This window comes from Myotis lucifugus, unplaced genomic scaffold (assembly GCF_000147115.1).
Source record: "Myotis lucifugus unplaced genomic scaffold, Myoluc2.0 scaffold_118, whole genome shotgun sequence".
NCBI lineage: Eukaryota > Metazoa > Chordata > Mammalia > Chiroptera > Vespertilionidae > Myotis > Myotis lucifugus.
Genome location: NW_005871166.1, coordinates 2,141,509 through 2,158,140, shown reverse-complemented (window position 1 = coordinate 2,158,140; position 16,632 = coordinate 2,141,509). Strand labels below are relative to the sequence as shown.

The 16,632-nt window shown below is 37.7% G+C and overlaps 1 pseudogene; it reads right to left on the bottom strand.

The window, feature by feature from the left end:
* Window positions 1–5,913: 5,913 nt before the first annotated feature.
* LOC111827006 lies at window positions 5,914–6,060 on the bottom strand (annotated as a pseudogene).
* Between the last annotated feature and the right edge of the window lie 10,572 nt (window positions 6,061–16,632).

Sequence of the window (16,632 nt, the reverse complement as noted above, 5' to 3'; positions counted from 1 at the left end):
AGCGTGTATGAGTATGTATATAAGTTGCCACTGACCAGCCAGTTGGCTGTTCTGTTCGTAGTAAAGCATGTCCTGTTTGCCTGTTGTCACCCGCATGTTTTTCGAATTCCCTGCACCCAGAAGGGTCAAGACCCTGGCTAGGAGTTGCCTCTTACAGGCCCTAATTGGAAATAGGGTAATTGTAGATGTAATTAGTGAAAACGAGGTGATTCTGGAGAGGGTGGGGCCTTCATCTAATATGACTGGTCTTTGTCAGAAAAGAAGAGAGGGAAACACAGGAGAACTCCAGTGACGGCGGAGGCAGAGAATGGCCTGATGAATCCACAATCCAAGAAACACCAAGGATGCCGGCTGTCCTCAGAAGCCAGGAAAGACTGGAGCTTCCGAAGGAACCAACTCTGCCCACACCTTGACTTTGAAATTCAAGCCTCCAAAACAGGTAAGAAAATAAGTTTCTGTTGTTTTAAGCCACCTGGTTTGTAGTATTTACTTTTTCCCACCAGCCCTAGGAAACATACATCCCTGTTTGTCTTGAGTCAGTTCAGTGCCTCTCTTGTTCTTATTATCACCGGTACCAGCAGTTCTCAAACAGTATGGACCATGACCCCATTGGCTTGTTTGATATTTCTAAACCCCGCTTTCTATGGCAGAATATTTAAGGGTGCTTACTTAAAGACACAGCTGGCCTGCTGAGTTGTTTGTTTTTGGGGTTTTTTTTTGAGTTTAGCAAACTTCAGCTTTATAAGTCTTGGAAGGTTAGTGGGTAATTCAAACCATAGTGAATAATTAAATTGCATCTCTTTTAATACAAATAAGAGACTTTGCTTGGGGCCAGGGGCTCACAATGGGGTTTGTAGATGATATTTATTGAGTCATACACTTGAAACCTATATGGTTTTGAGAACCAATGTCACCTCAATAAATTCAATAAAAATAAATAGATAAATAAGTAAAGTTCTATTTAAAGATTTGGAGAAAAGGGAAGTCTAACCAATTCTTTATGTGGATAAAAGGCTGTTAAATTAATAAACATAACGTTTGCTGAAAATCAATAAATATACACAAAAGACAGAAAAGAAGCAAACCTTTGCATCAGATAGTCTTAATTTCAAAGTCTATGCACTTGCTTCACTGTGGCAACGCTTTGCCTTGAAGGCTATTTTAGAGGAATGGTGAGAGAGGGATGTTAGTTTCTCAGGTTTGTACACAGAGAATCCGAAACTCTCCGAAACTTTTATTTTTGTTGTTAAAATTTTGAAAATTGCCTGCAGGTGATAAGGAGTGGAGGAGGGTAGCTGATGGAAGAGGCATCTGGTGAAGCCTCTGTGTGTTTGGAGGATTGTGTGGTGAGGGACAGAGGAGAGGGCCCTTCTCTCCAATGCAAACAGTCCAGCAGCACTGACAGTCCGTACGGTGCAGTGGCATTTGGGACTACCTGGTGGTGGCATGCTTGGTGTACAAGGCACTAGGAAAGCAGGGCAACAGAGATTTCTTTAATCAAATTTCAAAGACGTAAACCTGAACCCAACTTCTCATCATTAAGATCTCAAAATGTCACTTCATCAGAGAGGCCTTTCTTTATTGCTGTTTCTGAAATAGCAAACATTGTCGGTTGTCCTAGCTCTTACCTCTCTCTGAAATAATAATTTGTATTTGTTTGCTTGCATAATGTAGAAGTTCTTCAAGGACAAAGAGACTTGCCTTCACTGATCACAATGGAATCTTAAGTCTATCTCTGGAATGTTCCAGGGCTCAAGAGTGTTTGTGGAATGATTGCATCAGTAATCCAGGGAGCCGGGTTAGAGGAGGATACATGTGGCTGTGATAGGCAAGAAATCATTGGTCAGGACAGTCTGAATTTTTCGCAGAACTCCCATTTCGAAGCAATCAGGAATCACTGGGTATTTGGGAGTCGGAGGATGTTGCCTATTCTGGTAGTCATGCTGATCTCAAGTAGGTGATTTTGGATTAAAATGTGTCTGTTAAATTATATACTTATATATGTAAATCTGTATTATTTGGATCTCTTTCTCATGCACGTACGTTATTTACTTTTTTTTCTTTTTTTATTGAACTTGGTGTGACACTGGTTAACAAAATTATACCAGTTTCAGGTGCACAATTCCACAAAACATTATCTGTACACTGTACTGTGTGTTCACCAAGTGTCCTTCCATCACCTTTATCCCCCATATCATTCACTAGTTCCCTCCACCTCACTTAGATATAACCACACTGTTATCCCCTGGCAGCTGTCTGCCTGCTCTCTATCTATAAAACTGTCTCTATTTTGCTTGTTAGTTCATTTTGTTCATTAGATTCCACGTCTCCGTGAAATCATATGGTGCTTGTTTTTCTCTGACTGGCTTATTTCACTTAGCATAATGCTCTCCAGGCCCATCCATGCTGTCACAAAGGGTAAGATTTCCTTTCTCGTGGCCCAGTAGTATTCCATTTCACTCACACATGCTTTAAATATCCTGAAAGCTAAGACAACAAATTAAGGAATATTAATACCAAAAATAATTGATAACATTATTGGAAAACATTTTGCATATTTTAAGTTTACTAGACTCAGCACAAATGTATTTTAAGATTAAAGAGACACTTGAGAAGCTTTAGTGCTCATCCTATTATGCACTGAGGATGTGAGAGAAATAGCCACTAATTTCACATGCTCCTGTTTGGATATTCAAACAAGTAAAACATTTGGCATATGGAATAGTTCAATGCTATGATAGAAGAAATAGAAGCTGTTGTATGGTGAGCACAGGTGTCTAACTAAACCAGATATAGAAGAAATCAGAAAGAAAAAATAAAACCTTCCAAGAGATGTTAGTGATTTGGTTTTGAAAGAAGCAGATTTAAAACTATGTAAGTAATGGATGTGTGTGTGCCTGTGTGTGTGTGTGTGTGTGTGTGTGCATTCGCACATGTGCATTTTGTGGTTACATTGGGGCAGAAATAAGAAAAAGCTAGAGTCAATAATAGGACATATTCATGTCATTTGTAATCAGAAAAATGAACATAAAAATATTTTTATACATTTTGTTGTCACCTGTTGAAAAGTTTGACAATATCTAGTGTTGTAGCAAGCTGGAATCAAGAGTATTGCTTATATATTATGCCGGTAGGGATGTAAATTAGTACAACCATTTGACAAAACTGGGATTACTTTGTAATTAAACATACTCATACACTATAACCCAGTAATTCTAATTTTAGGTACATAATCCCACTAAAAAAAGCTCATATCTTTGGATCTATTTTGGTTTATCAGTTTATGTTGGTCATTAGATTCTACATATGAGTGAGATCATGTGATACTTATCTTTCTCTGACTGGCTTATTTCACTTAGCATAATGCTCTCCAGGATCATCCATGCTGTTGCAAATGAAAAGAGTTATTTCTTTTTTACAGCTGCATAGTATTCCATTGTGTAGTTGTATCACAGCTTTTTAATCCACTCATCTGCTTATGGGCACTTAGGCTGTTTCCAAATCTTAGTTATTGTAAATTGTGACACTATGAATATAGGAGAACAGACTGTCATACCTCAGAGGGAAGGCAGGGGAGGATGGGCTGGTGGAAAGAGATCAACCAATAAACTTGCATGCATATATGCATAATCAGGGAACACAGACAATAGAGTGATGAAGACCTGGGGTGGGGGTGGGGGCTGGGAGAGGTCAATGGGGATAAAAATGGGGACATATCTAATACTTTCAACAATAAAGATTTAAAAAACTAAAAAAAAAATACCTTAATGTAATGGTATTTTTCAAATGTATATACTGTTGCAGTAATGACATATAACTCTATACTTATAGTGAAAAAATCTTACATATATACACTAGTAGACAAATACAGCCATTTTTATAGTTGCATTATTTTTATGGAAAATGAGGTGTGCCATGAAAAGAGTATTATTATTCATTGAAATCTGTATTACCCAGGTTTGGTGAAGGAGAACAAAATTATGCAAGGATTTATAATCTTGCTAAGTAGACTATAAAAGCATAGTTGATCATCTTGACTGAAATAGAAGCAGTGACAATGGAGACAGGGGGGAAAAGGAGAAATATAAATCAGGTACCATTGATAGAATTTGCTCACTGGTTGTCAGGAATGAGAAAGAAGGAGTCTGAGTGACTTAAAGGACCAACACAATTATGGTTATTCCAATTATTAAGATAAAAAAATACAAGAAAGGAAGACAATTTAAAAGATGTAGAGAAGCAGAATGTTTATTTCTAATTAAATGAAAAAGGGTTAGATGAGAAAATTCCATATTTTTTGTATCCCACAGTCCTTTTCAAAGGACTGGGTGCATTTAATAACTTCTTTGGCTATTTAATGGTTTCTTATATTGAAAAAGTAACATATTGGAATATTACCTTTGGTTTTCATTTCTATATCCTGCTTACAACTAAGACATAGATGATCACTATGGTATTTCTTGCATCAGAGTTCAGTATTTTTCAAAAATAAACATAGACTATCAATTTTACTATACTATTTTCTTTTGTTTGTGCCATTATATGTTTAAAGCTCTCTTATCATTCCTGACACTTCAAAAAGTGGATATTATCTCAAGTTGGCACTTAGTTTAATCAGCACAAGCATTGCTTTGTTTTTTCTCTTGTTGATCCTTAAAGACTTCCATTTGTCTCTCCCATATGGCAAAAATGGGTACATATTTTGTGAGCATCTGCAAGGCAATATTTAATGTCCTCAAATTCCTAAGAAATTATGTTCCAGCTGACACATGTTCTCCCAGTGTAGTGAAAATGTGGACTGTCAGAATGCCTGAACAGAATACAAATCAATTGTCAGTTTACTGAGGCTCTGTAATTTACTTTAGACAAAACTACATTTTAACTAATTTACTTGACCATTCAATGTGTTTTGTTGATTACTTTTCTTTTTTTTTTGCTTGATCCAAATGTTCATTAAAAAATGGAATCAGGATAAAGGTTGATACACAAAAGTGTTGTGATATTGCCTATACTGCCATCAGCTTCACGTTTATATGCTCTGTTCATACCACCCGTGGCTCTAAATTTTGGGGTATTACAACATAGAAATTTTGGAAGCTAACACTCAATCTCCTGATGCTTTTTGTATAAAACATTTTTAACATTTCTTTGGCGTTATCTTAGGAGTCAGATCGCAGACCACATAAGGAAAGAGATACCATTGCTTCAAAATTTCAAACCCAAACTACCTGGCCAGTTATCAAACTCATTATTCAGTCACATTACCTCTCTGTAAAAACTTCATTGCTTCCAAAATTTAAATATAGCATTAAAGGGCACATGTGTTTTCACTATTGAGAGGATTTAAACAGGTATGCCACAGGAGCCAACACTCATTTATTATTTTTTTAAACATTTTATTTATTGACTAGAGGCTTGGTGCATGACATTTGAGCACTGGTGCGGGGGAGGGGGTGTCCCTCAGCCCAGCCTGCACTCTCTTGCAGTCTGAGACCCCTCAGGGTCCTGTTAGAGGTGGAAGAGGCTCCACCACCACCACTGGGCTCACCCAGCCGTGAGCCCAGCTTCTGGCTGAGCAGTGTCCCCCCCATGGGAGCACACTGACCACCAGGGGATAGCTCCTGTGTTGAGCACCCTGCCCTCTGGTGGTCAGTGTGCATCATAGCGACCGGTCATTCTGCTGTTTGGTCAATTTGCATATTAGGGTTTTATTATATAGGATTTTTAGAGAGAGAGGTTAGAAGGAGAGAAACATTGATTTGTTGTTACACTTATTTATGCATTCATTGGTTGATTCTTCTTTGTACCCTGAACCATCAACCTTGGCATATTGGGACAATGCTCTAACCAACTGAGCTACCCAGCCAGGATCTAACACTCATTTCGATGTATATTTTCTTTCTTTGTTTTTTTTAATGTGCCTCAGGCATGAAACAGCTCTGGCCACCAAGACAGCCATCAAGCTAGGATGAACTAAGGACTGCATGTCTGCTCTGCCCCTGATTGATATAAGAGCAACACCACCAATCAGGTGTCCCTCCTTGCCCATTGCCAGGGGGTTCGATGTATATTTTCTTAAATGCTTTTTACAAAATCTGTTGCATACCTTTAAAGTCACATATTTTCTATATGAGGCTGAATATTATCCCATGATATTTTCTCTGGGAAGTTTTCTAAATAGTGCAGCAATTACTAAACATTGCTCTTAGAATCTCATTTTTCTAGACTAAGGGGAATTATTTTTTCAATAAAGAGCTAGATAGTGAATATTTTAGGTTCTGTTAGCTATAGTCTCTACTGCACTACTCAGTTCTACCATGCTAACCAGAAAGCATGTATAGGCAATAACAAAAGGGCATAACTGTGTTCCAATAAAAATTGATTTACAAAAATAGGCAGCAGAACATAGTTTGCCAACCCCTGCTCTAAACAATCTTATTTCTCTTCTGAGTAAACTAAGCACATTCTTTTCTACCTAAAGAAATAACTAGTAAATCATAGAAAGATATATATTGAGCATTGTGTAGCATATGCAAAAAGCTAAATATTCTTGGTTAAACTAAGGAACCATCCTCTGTATATTGGAGAAATTTTAGTTCATCTCTTTTTTCCTTTCACCAGTATTTATTAAAAAAATAGTAAATATCATATTTTATCGTAGGAACAGGAGAAAGTGATTTAAAAACATATGCAGTCCCAATCTAAGGAAGTATTTGTTAAATTATTTGAGGAACACACTTGTGTGCTTTGGTATCCTCTGCTATGAGAGGTGAAAGAGATGAATAGGATTACTTAGACCTTTTGTGTTCCTTTTTTATTTTTTTGGTCCATTTCAGGTCTCCAGGTCTTTCCATAAACCAGGTAGTAGATTGTATGATTTACGGTAGGAATTGTAAGATGGGGACAAGAGAGGACAAAATATTGTTGTGTATACCTGGCTGGCATGACTTAGTGGTTGAATGTAGACCTGTGAACCAGGAGTTCATGGTTCCATTCCCAGTCAGGGCACATGCCTGGGTTGAGTACTCTATCCCCAGTGTGGGGCATGCAGGAGATGGCCAATCATGATAATGACTCTCTCTCTCTCTCCCTCTCTCTCTCTTCATCTCTGAAATCAATAAAAAATATATGTATATGTATATATATATATATATATATACATATATATATATATATGTGTGTGTGTGTGTGTGTATATATATATATTATAATAGTTGAATAAGTAATAGAACCACAATAGAGAGAGCTTATAGAGTTTGACCAAAGTCATCTCTAAAGGGATGAAAGAAATGGTGGAAACTCATACTGTAGCAGCATTTGACTATGTATTTTAATGTTTTTATCTAGAAAAAATTAAAAATAATATGGGTAAAATTAATAAAGGTGAAATTAATAATTTGAGGGCATCTACAAACTAAGTACTAACTAAGTATACCCGAGGGTGCTCTATATAGTTACCTCTTTAATCCTAAACAGCAATCATCTTATTAATTTGAAATATTTTCCTTTTGCCACATATGAAAACTAAAGCATGAAAAAAAAACATGCTGGCCAACCAACAAATAAAAGTCAAGTTAAATTAGAACTTAAGTCTTTCTACATCAAAAAAATCTATGCTGCTTACAATTATAACTTAAGCATACAAAAGAAAGAATATCAATAAGCACATTAGAATTATTGTAAGTACTATCATAAAGATAGCAAACTTTCCCATTTACTAAAATCTTAAGACTTGGCTAATATGAAAGAGTGAACATCATGTTTTTGTTCTCATGTTTTTGAATTTGTTTTCAGAAAAATGACTCTTTTTTTAAATATACATTTTTTTATTGATTTCAGAGAGGAAAGAAGAGGGAGAGAAAGATAGAAACATCAATGAAGATAACGAATCATTGATCAGCTGCCTCCTGCATGCCCCCTACTAGGAATCAAGCTTGCAACCAGGGCATATGCCCTGACTGGAATCTGTGATCTACTGGTTCATAGGTTCACACTCGCCCTCTGAGTCTAAACGGCCAGTTGGAAAATGACCCTTTAGGTGTGAATTTTTATTATCCTTTGCAAATCCTCTATAATAAAAGTGTAATATGCAAATCGACCAAAAGGCGGAACTACCGGTCGCTATGTCGCGCACTGACCACCAAGGGGCAGATACTCAATGCAGGAGCTGCCCCCTAGTGGTCAGTGCGCTACCACAGGGAAAGCTCTACTCAGCCAGAAGCCGGGCTCATGTCTGAGGAGCACAACAGCAATGGCAAGAGCGTCTCCCACCTCCGCTGCAGGTGGGCAGTATGGAACGAGGGGTCCCGAACTGTGACAGCCCCACACTGCAAGAGCCTTGGACTGCAAGAGGGATGTCTGCTGGCTTAGCCGGCAGGTGGACATCCCTTGAGGGGTCCCGGACTGTGAGAGGGCGCAGGCTGGGCTGAGGGATTCCACCAGTGCACAAATCTTGTGCACTGGGCCTCTAGTAATTTAATAACTGTCCAGTCACAACAGTAGAATACAACCTATATAATAAAGAGGGAATATGCAAATTGCTGCCACTCCACCACAAACATGGTAGCGCCCACAGCAGAGGTGGGGGGTTTCCGTAACACAAGATGGCTGCGCCCATAGCGGAGGCCATGTTCCCGTACTGAGCCTTAACGAGCAATCAGCAGGGACCTAAGGGTGTGCCCCCACCACCACGTGGGGCTTGACAGGGGACCTCAGGCCACACCCCCGGACCGGGCAGGCCTTGAGGGGGGACCTCAGGCTGTGCCTCCTGCCCTGGCACTGGGCCAGGGGACCTGAGGCCATCCCCCCCACCCTGCAGGGCTTGACGGGGGACCTCAAGGTGCGCCCCCTGCCCCAGTGCTGGGCCAAGGGACCTCAGGCTGTGCCTCCACCACAGCGCTAGGCCAGGGGACCTCATGCAGCACCCCCTGCCCAGCGGGGCTTGACGGGGTGGGACCGGCCGGGTCTGGATCTAGCCCAATGGGGGGGTGCCGGCCAGGTCTGCATCTCCTGTGATTTTGAGGCACACGTGGGTGGGCAGGGACTTGACTCTGGGTCCTGTGGTGTACCCCAGGCTCTGACAGGAGGAAGATTTTCATATACATTTTACTAATTTTCTTTCATCTCTGACACATCTATTATAGAGAAAGGGCAAATAGCAATATTAAAATATTTCCTCTAATTAATCCCCTTTTAATGTGCACAAATTTTGTGCACCAGGTCACTAGTACTGAATATAAAATGTTATCAAATACAATTGGTATTAAAATATCTACCGTAGATAAAAAGCAAGTCTACTATTTTACGAGATACTCAAGAATTGACAGCCTACCACCAGAGCAAAACCCAGCTGTAAAAACTTGAGAAATTTTGTATTAGCCTCTCATGTACACCTTCCTCTAAGACATTTAGTAAAGAAATTTTGACTTCATGAAATATTTACCTAATTGAAAACCAATTCCTATAGAGTAAGTCATTTCACTCTGTCCACTATAGCAAACTCATGGAATAATGGCTAGAACAAAAAGAAAATGCTTTTACTATACTTGGCACAGTGACGTAAGCCTTATAAGTACTCAAACTTCAGCTTCTACTCAGAGAAACACTACAAGCTACTGCTAAGTAAAGCAAATCTTGTCTAAAAGAAAATGAGGATAAAAGTCTTCATTTCCCATCCTTTTAATAATATAACTAGAGGCACGGTGCATGAATTCATGCATGTGTGGGGTCTGGCCTGCCCATCCTGATTGGGGCCTATCAGGGCCAGCTGGCTGGGGGGAGGGGACGCGGGAGGTTGGCCGGCTGGCCCCGCCCTTGATCAGGGTGGGGGGACCAATCGAGGGTTGGGCCAGCCAGGGGGCAATTGTGGGCTGGGCCAGCCGGGCGGGGGGTGGGGGACTGCAGGAGGTTGGCAGGTTGGCCCCACCCACATCCCACCAGTTGGCCAGTTGCAGTGCGTGTCATAGTGACCAGTTGTTCAGGTTGTTCAGTTGTTCCAGTTGCTTGGCTTTTATATATAGAGATAATTTGATCATTTATTATAGTTGTAATGTTTAATACTTTCAATTTTAGCTCTAGCCCCATACATATGGCATAATATTATTGTGATTACATTATTTTTCACTTTATGTTTGACTTGTCCAAAATAATATTACTCTTTAGATGGTTATCTTATAAAATATTACTTACCTGGAACAAAAGTATTTTGGTTTTTTGTTTATGTATTTGTGTTTTTATTACTGATTCTGTATAACATATATCTCCATGTTATGCTATATCTGGCTCCAAGGTATTCAAGATGCTCATGTTTTAAAATTACCTTGTTATGGAGTCAAGAATAATATATTATAATATCCTTGTCTACTTTTGAATGCTTAAGATAACATATTATATATTATCTATTCATCTATTTTAATATGTGACCTACTTACAAACTAAATTCTTTTTTATTGAGTTTTCACACATAATGGTGACCATGTTTTCATGAGGATTTTATATAGCATTTCCAGGTCCTTTTTTAAAGAATAATGAATATTTTCCCATCCTAAAGTATTTTGTAATAAGTAATCCACAGAAAAAGGGTTTATGTTCAGTGTTCCTATTGCATTTTATTGATTGTGACTATAACTGACAATGGTATATTTTTAAGATTTAATAAGTACCACTGACTATCTTTATGTAAGAGATTTGCCACTTGGCTATTCTTTTATAAGTGACTTTTTATTTCCCAAAGGATTAGTTTAAAAAAATTTAATCATGTCTATAAGTAAAACATTGATAATAATCAAGCCAAAGATTTGATCTTGTAGGAAGACATCTGCTGTAGAAAGTCTGATATCATTTCTGTCTAGAAATTGCAGAAATGACCAAAGGAAACCATTCTTGGCTTGATGGTGTATAATTATAAACAATTTAAATAAGGTCATGCTGCAGCAGAGCATATGGTAACAGAATTTTGATTATTGGAAATATGAAAAAGATTGCAGTCTCTGACTTTTAGGGAAATATCCCATGTGTAGGAGAATCCATTCAGTTTCTCTCTTGCTCCCACTTGTATTATTTTTCTTCCCTATCTTGTGTAATGTAAGAATAACTTCAGAATCACATTACAAATGTGATAGGTATAATTTTTAAAGTAGGTCAGGATCAATCTGCATTCTCTTTCATAACTCACCTCATATAGAGTGCAAAGTAACCTTTAAAAGTACCAATGTACCTATATTATTCTCAAATAGCTCTTGTTTTCTTCTAACAAGGCTTCAAGAAGTGTTGGCTTATAACCCCACTCTCTCCTCCCCAAATGCCTAGTTGTTTTCTGAACTGCATAATTTTCCCTGGAAAAAAAAGTACATATTACAATCTAATGCACATTGATCTATGCATTTCTATGTTGTAGGTAATATACTCCATCTGAAGTATGGCACAAGGTGTCCATCTGTAATGCACTTCTCTTTTTGAAGCAAGTCTGAGGCATTTCCTTATTGTATAAACTAGTTATCTAGAAAATTGCCATTATTTCAGAAAAGTGCAATTTGTTCAAATTATGTAGGGATTATGTGCTCTTAAGGGTACTTTGAAAATGACAGGTTTTCCAAAGAAAGTCTTAAAAGCATTTATGGGAGTAAAAAAAAAAGTACTTTCAGTAAAAGAAAAAATACTTTGATTCTGTTAAGTAGATCACCCAAATTATTTTCTATACAACTTCTCTCTGGAAGTCATATTTTCCCTTGTTCTTTTCATTTTCATTCTCATAATTGTCCTTCCTAAGAGTATTATATGGAATGTAATTTTGACTCATTAATGGGCTAGTTTATAGAAAATATTCCAAAACAGAAAAGTAATACAAGAAGAAGGGAGACCAACTGGAAAACTCAACCAGTTAGGAGGTTTCAGGTATGAGACTAACTCTAGAATTGGCATTTATGATTAAATAATTGTTACAACTAACTCTCCATCAGCATCTTAAAGATGAAGGCATAGTTTCAAAGCTGACTGTTGGTCTTCAAATTTGAAAAAAAAAGTTATATAATTTACAAAAATACTTATTAACACATTTTATTTAGGTTTCTTTTACAATCTTTGGAATATGAAAATAGGCCATCCATTTGCAATATCAATTTTTAAAGATGACCAATGGAACTTCAAAGTCCTTGGCATCAGCAGTATATTTTTGGACCAAGTACCAATCCTTTAGCCTATATTCTTCAAAGAAAGATTATAAAATATCTTTGGAAAATTAATTGCAAGATAGTGTCACTTACCTGGACATTAAACAGAAATTTTAACATACTATTAAATGAATTTCAGAAAAGAAACCTTAAAAGAAAAACCCATTTCAGCTCCATGAATGCCTCTTTATAGAAACAATAGCCCTAAAACTTTATCCATAACTTCTACAACTGAGATCATTTCTTCTCCAACCATTTAACCATAATTGGGGGAAAGGTAAAGTGATAAGTAAATTCTTTCTTAAACCCAGAAATATATTCTGAACACAGAAGGATAAATGGGAAAATTGCCTGCCACTGAACCTCCTTTCCTTACGTGGTTTTCATTGATGCACCATACCTGAACAATGGAGAAGGCTTCAGTTATGACAGCATGAGGAGAACTCACAATATATTTTGAGATTTTAATGGATTTTTGTGGATCTAATAGCTATATCATTTTGTATGAAGTCTAAAAATGAGTGCCTGCCATAAACCTTTGTTGTTCAAAGTATTGAGTACTTTGAAATTACTATTAAAATCCTAAAGTTAAATCAGAAATGTTTGGTACCAAAAAAGTTATGTCATCTGGTAAGGTAATTACTACATTTTTAGAGTATACTGATTTTGTTATACATATATTTAATCAATTTCACAAATACTATTTTTTTAACTTCATGATTAATAAAATGTTTCAACCAGTCAGAAGTTGCAAAAATAAATAGTTTGTTAGTGTCCCAGTGTAGTTACCATATCAGAGGCTAACTAAAATGCTTGTGATATATAAATTTATATACATAAATTTTTCCTGTTTTGCCTCAGTAACAGTGTAGTAGTTGTGGCCTACATTGGTCTTTTTTAATGAAGTAAAAACAGTGAAGTATTCTACATATGTGTGTGTGCTCACCGAGAATTATTTGCCAAACATAAATTAGTCATTTACTTACTAGAGGCCCAGTGCATGGATTCATGCACTGGTGGTGTCCCTTGGCCTGGCCTGTGGGGATTTGGGCTGAAACTGGCTCTCCGACATCCCCCGAGTGGTCCTGGATTGCGAGAGGGTGTAGGCCAGGGCGAGGGACCCCACTGGTGCATGATCTGGTTTGGGGAGGGACCGCGGGAGGGCTCCAGGGCATGCCCGGCCCATCTCGCTCAGTCCTGATCTGCTGGACCCCAGCAGCAAGCTAACCTACTGGTAAGAGTGTCTGCCCCCTGGTGGTCAGTGCACATCATAGCAACTGGTTGAATGGTCGAATGAACAGTTAGACACAGCATACTAGGCTTTTATTATATAGGATGATCTGGAAAATCCTATACTAAGTGAATGCATTCAAAGAACCTTTCTGAACAAGGTTAAAGATGATTGATATCTTGTGAAAAATTTCTACCACAAACATGAAAAATAAACAAACAAAAAGAACATACCAAATACTAATTAAGAGACTATCCATTGCCATGGTCAGGTGGTTGGGTTGGAAGAGACTATCCATTGCTATGGTCAGGTTGTTGGGTTGGTTGGAGCATCGCCCCATGCACCAAAAGGTTATGGGTTTGATTTCTGGTCAGAGCCCATACATAGGTCGTGAGTTAGGTGCCCAGGTCAGGGCACACAGATAGGAGGCAACTGATTGATGTCTCTCTCTCTCTCTCTCTCTCTCTCTCTCTCTTTCAATAAAAAACACACATATAAATGGGTGAGGATTTTTTTAAAAGACTACTCCTTTACAAGAGAATGGAGAATTACAAGAAAAATTTATCATACAATGGTTATAAGGCCTAGCTGTTTAATTTTCTTGCAAATGTTGCAGTTGTTTGTTTCCCTGAAGACAACTTGTAGGCCCCAATATGGCCAAATACTCAAGGTGGTCTGAAGAGAACCCAGCCCGTTACATGCACCGTCTCTGTGCCAAACTCTAAGCCTGTGAAGCTTCGTGCAGGAGAATTACCTACTCCGTAGAACAGGGAGAGCAAAGGTACATGCCTGACCTTCTCTGACTTCTGTCACCACAGGGGCTCTTAAATTCCAGCCTCTCAGTATCAAGAATACTGAACACACTGGTACTGCTCAGCTGAGGAAGAAGCTAGTATCGAGACTTCCAGGTTTTCTCTTTTGCTTCTCAGTGGCAAGGAGCTGCCCTTTAGTCAAAGCTAGAAGCATGCGTAGATAACCTCTTCCTCTTCCCTCCCAGAGTTCACATCCAAATGTTTATACTCTGTACATTACACATCATTTCCCAGGAAAGGCAAAGCCCCCAAAAAAATTACCATAAAAAAAGTCTCTTCTAATTATTTAGAGGAAAATTCAGTGAGACTTTCATAAGATGCTAAAGCTCTCAAACCTGACCAATGAAGGATCAGCAATTTAAAATTGAGAGAGGCTCTGATTTCCAATCACTTTTTAAAATTCCCCATCCCTCATTGATTATGCAATATTTATGAAACAATCTAGGCCTTAAAGTTAGTAGCAATGCTAAAAAGATAAGTTTTAAAAACTCGGCACATCCCCAGTGGGGGATGTGCAGGAGGCAGCTGATCGATGTTTCTCTCTCATCGATGTTTCTGACTCTCTATCTCTCTCCCTTCCTCTCTGTGAAAAATCAATAAAATATATTAAAAAATAATAATAATAAAAACTCAAGTTTCTTCATGAAAAAATGAAGGTTATAATGCCCAACTCATAAGTGAGGATTGAGTAAGATTTTCATGGTTAAAAGCATGGAACATGTTAAAGGCATATCCTTGAACTATCCTAGTTCATGTCGAGAGACCCTGGGACTTTATTGCAGACAGAAATTTCAATGTTTTTATTCCTCTGCTCTATTTAAACCAAAAATGAACATTTGAAAAACAAAAAGCACAGATGAAGCTAGATGGATGTTAAAGAAGGCTGCACAGGCTAAATAATAACCCTGATCCATGACCTTAAGGGTCAATCTCAAGAGAGAAACCTTTATTCTTTTGAGGTGGTAAAATACTTATTTTTTTAAAAAGAATAACCTTTTAAATATATATAATTTCAAAGCATAGTCACTGGGCTGTCATCCAAAACCTAGATTTTTTTTCAAAGGCCTCTTTGAAAGTGTAGATAATGTTAATTCAATTCTATTTATAAAATCAGCACAATTCTATTTGTAGTTAGGGTAGCTTAGTCATTTGACCTATTCTAGAGTTTACAATAGGCATACTTGTTTGGGCACAGTTGCCAAAGCTCAGGGGTGTCTAAACAGTGAGACACAAGTCAACCTCTTGGAACTTAATAAAAATGGGTTGCTTAGTAGCAGTTATCTTAAGGTTAATTGCAGCTGGTAGAGCAAATACATGTGTATTCATGTTTCTGTATAGTTGGGAAAAGTGGTTTCTCTCTGGTCAGAATAAAATTGACTGTAATGATAAATTACAAATCTAAAAGTTATGCATATTCTTCATCTAGGGAGCTTATGAAATTATTGTGACTTGGTAGAGGGAGGGTTGCCTGAAATCAGGTGGAAGTTTGTAACATCAATGTGCAAAAGTGTGACTCATAACAGATACAATGAATTGAAAAGGTGAATAGATGTCCTAGATGTGTGCAATCTGTATATTTCTACACAGCATGGCTTGGTTGGGTTCAAAAACTGTGTTTTCCTAGGGTTTCTTGGGACAAAACTGAACATAAAGAGATGTGAAATGTGTGTTATGCTTAATTTGTTTCTTACTATATCAGTCTCGCTGAAACACATTTGTGTTTCAAACAAGCATTATAGCAGAACTGATTGTAGTTGAACTACGTAACAAGGCAAGATTTTTTCTACTTCCTCTCTTGCTCCTCTTCTGAAACCTAGCAAAAGAGCATTGTGTATAATAATTCGAAAGATATGGTAATGTGACTCAAGGCAGAAGAAGAGATAGAAACCTTTTTGGAATATACAAGCAGTGGGAATATGCTAAGAAGAAATCAAGGTTTTACCTGTCTTCAATTTCCAGTGCAAGAATAGATTAGAAAACACATTCATGAAGGAAATTATTGAAACAATTCATACATCTGTGCTCGCTTCGGCAGCACATTTACTGAAACAATTCATACATCCAGAGCCTGTGGAAAAAGGAATGCTTGCATCCTGAAATTAGGGGTTTAACAACGTATCAAAAGGATGCTGGAGGTTTACATTCTGAAAAAAAAAAGTCATAAGCCTGGAATTATTCAAATCTGTGAAATTGAAAATCCTAAATTCTTCCATTAAACTAATGACTATTAAATATTTATGGGCCTTTTGAGGATTTGATGAATATAATTAAATATAAAACATTATTGCTTATCTTGGTCCAGTTTATTGTGGGCAATGAAGCATGAGACTATTATGGCATAGAAAAGACCTTGCTTTCTAAAATATATGCCACAGAAGCATCCTAAAAGCTTTACATTATATGATAGGCTCACAAACTGTTA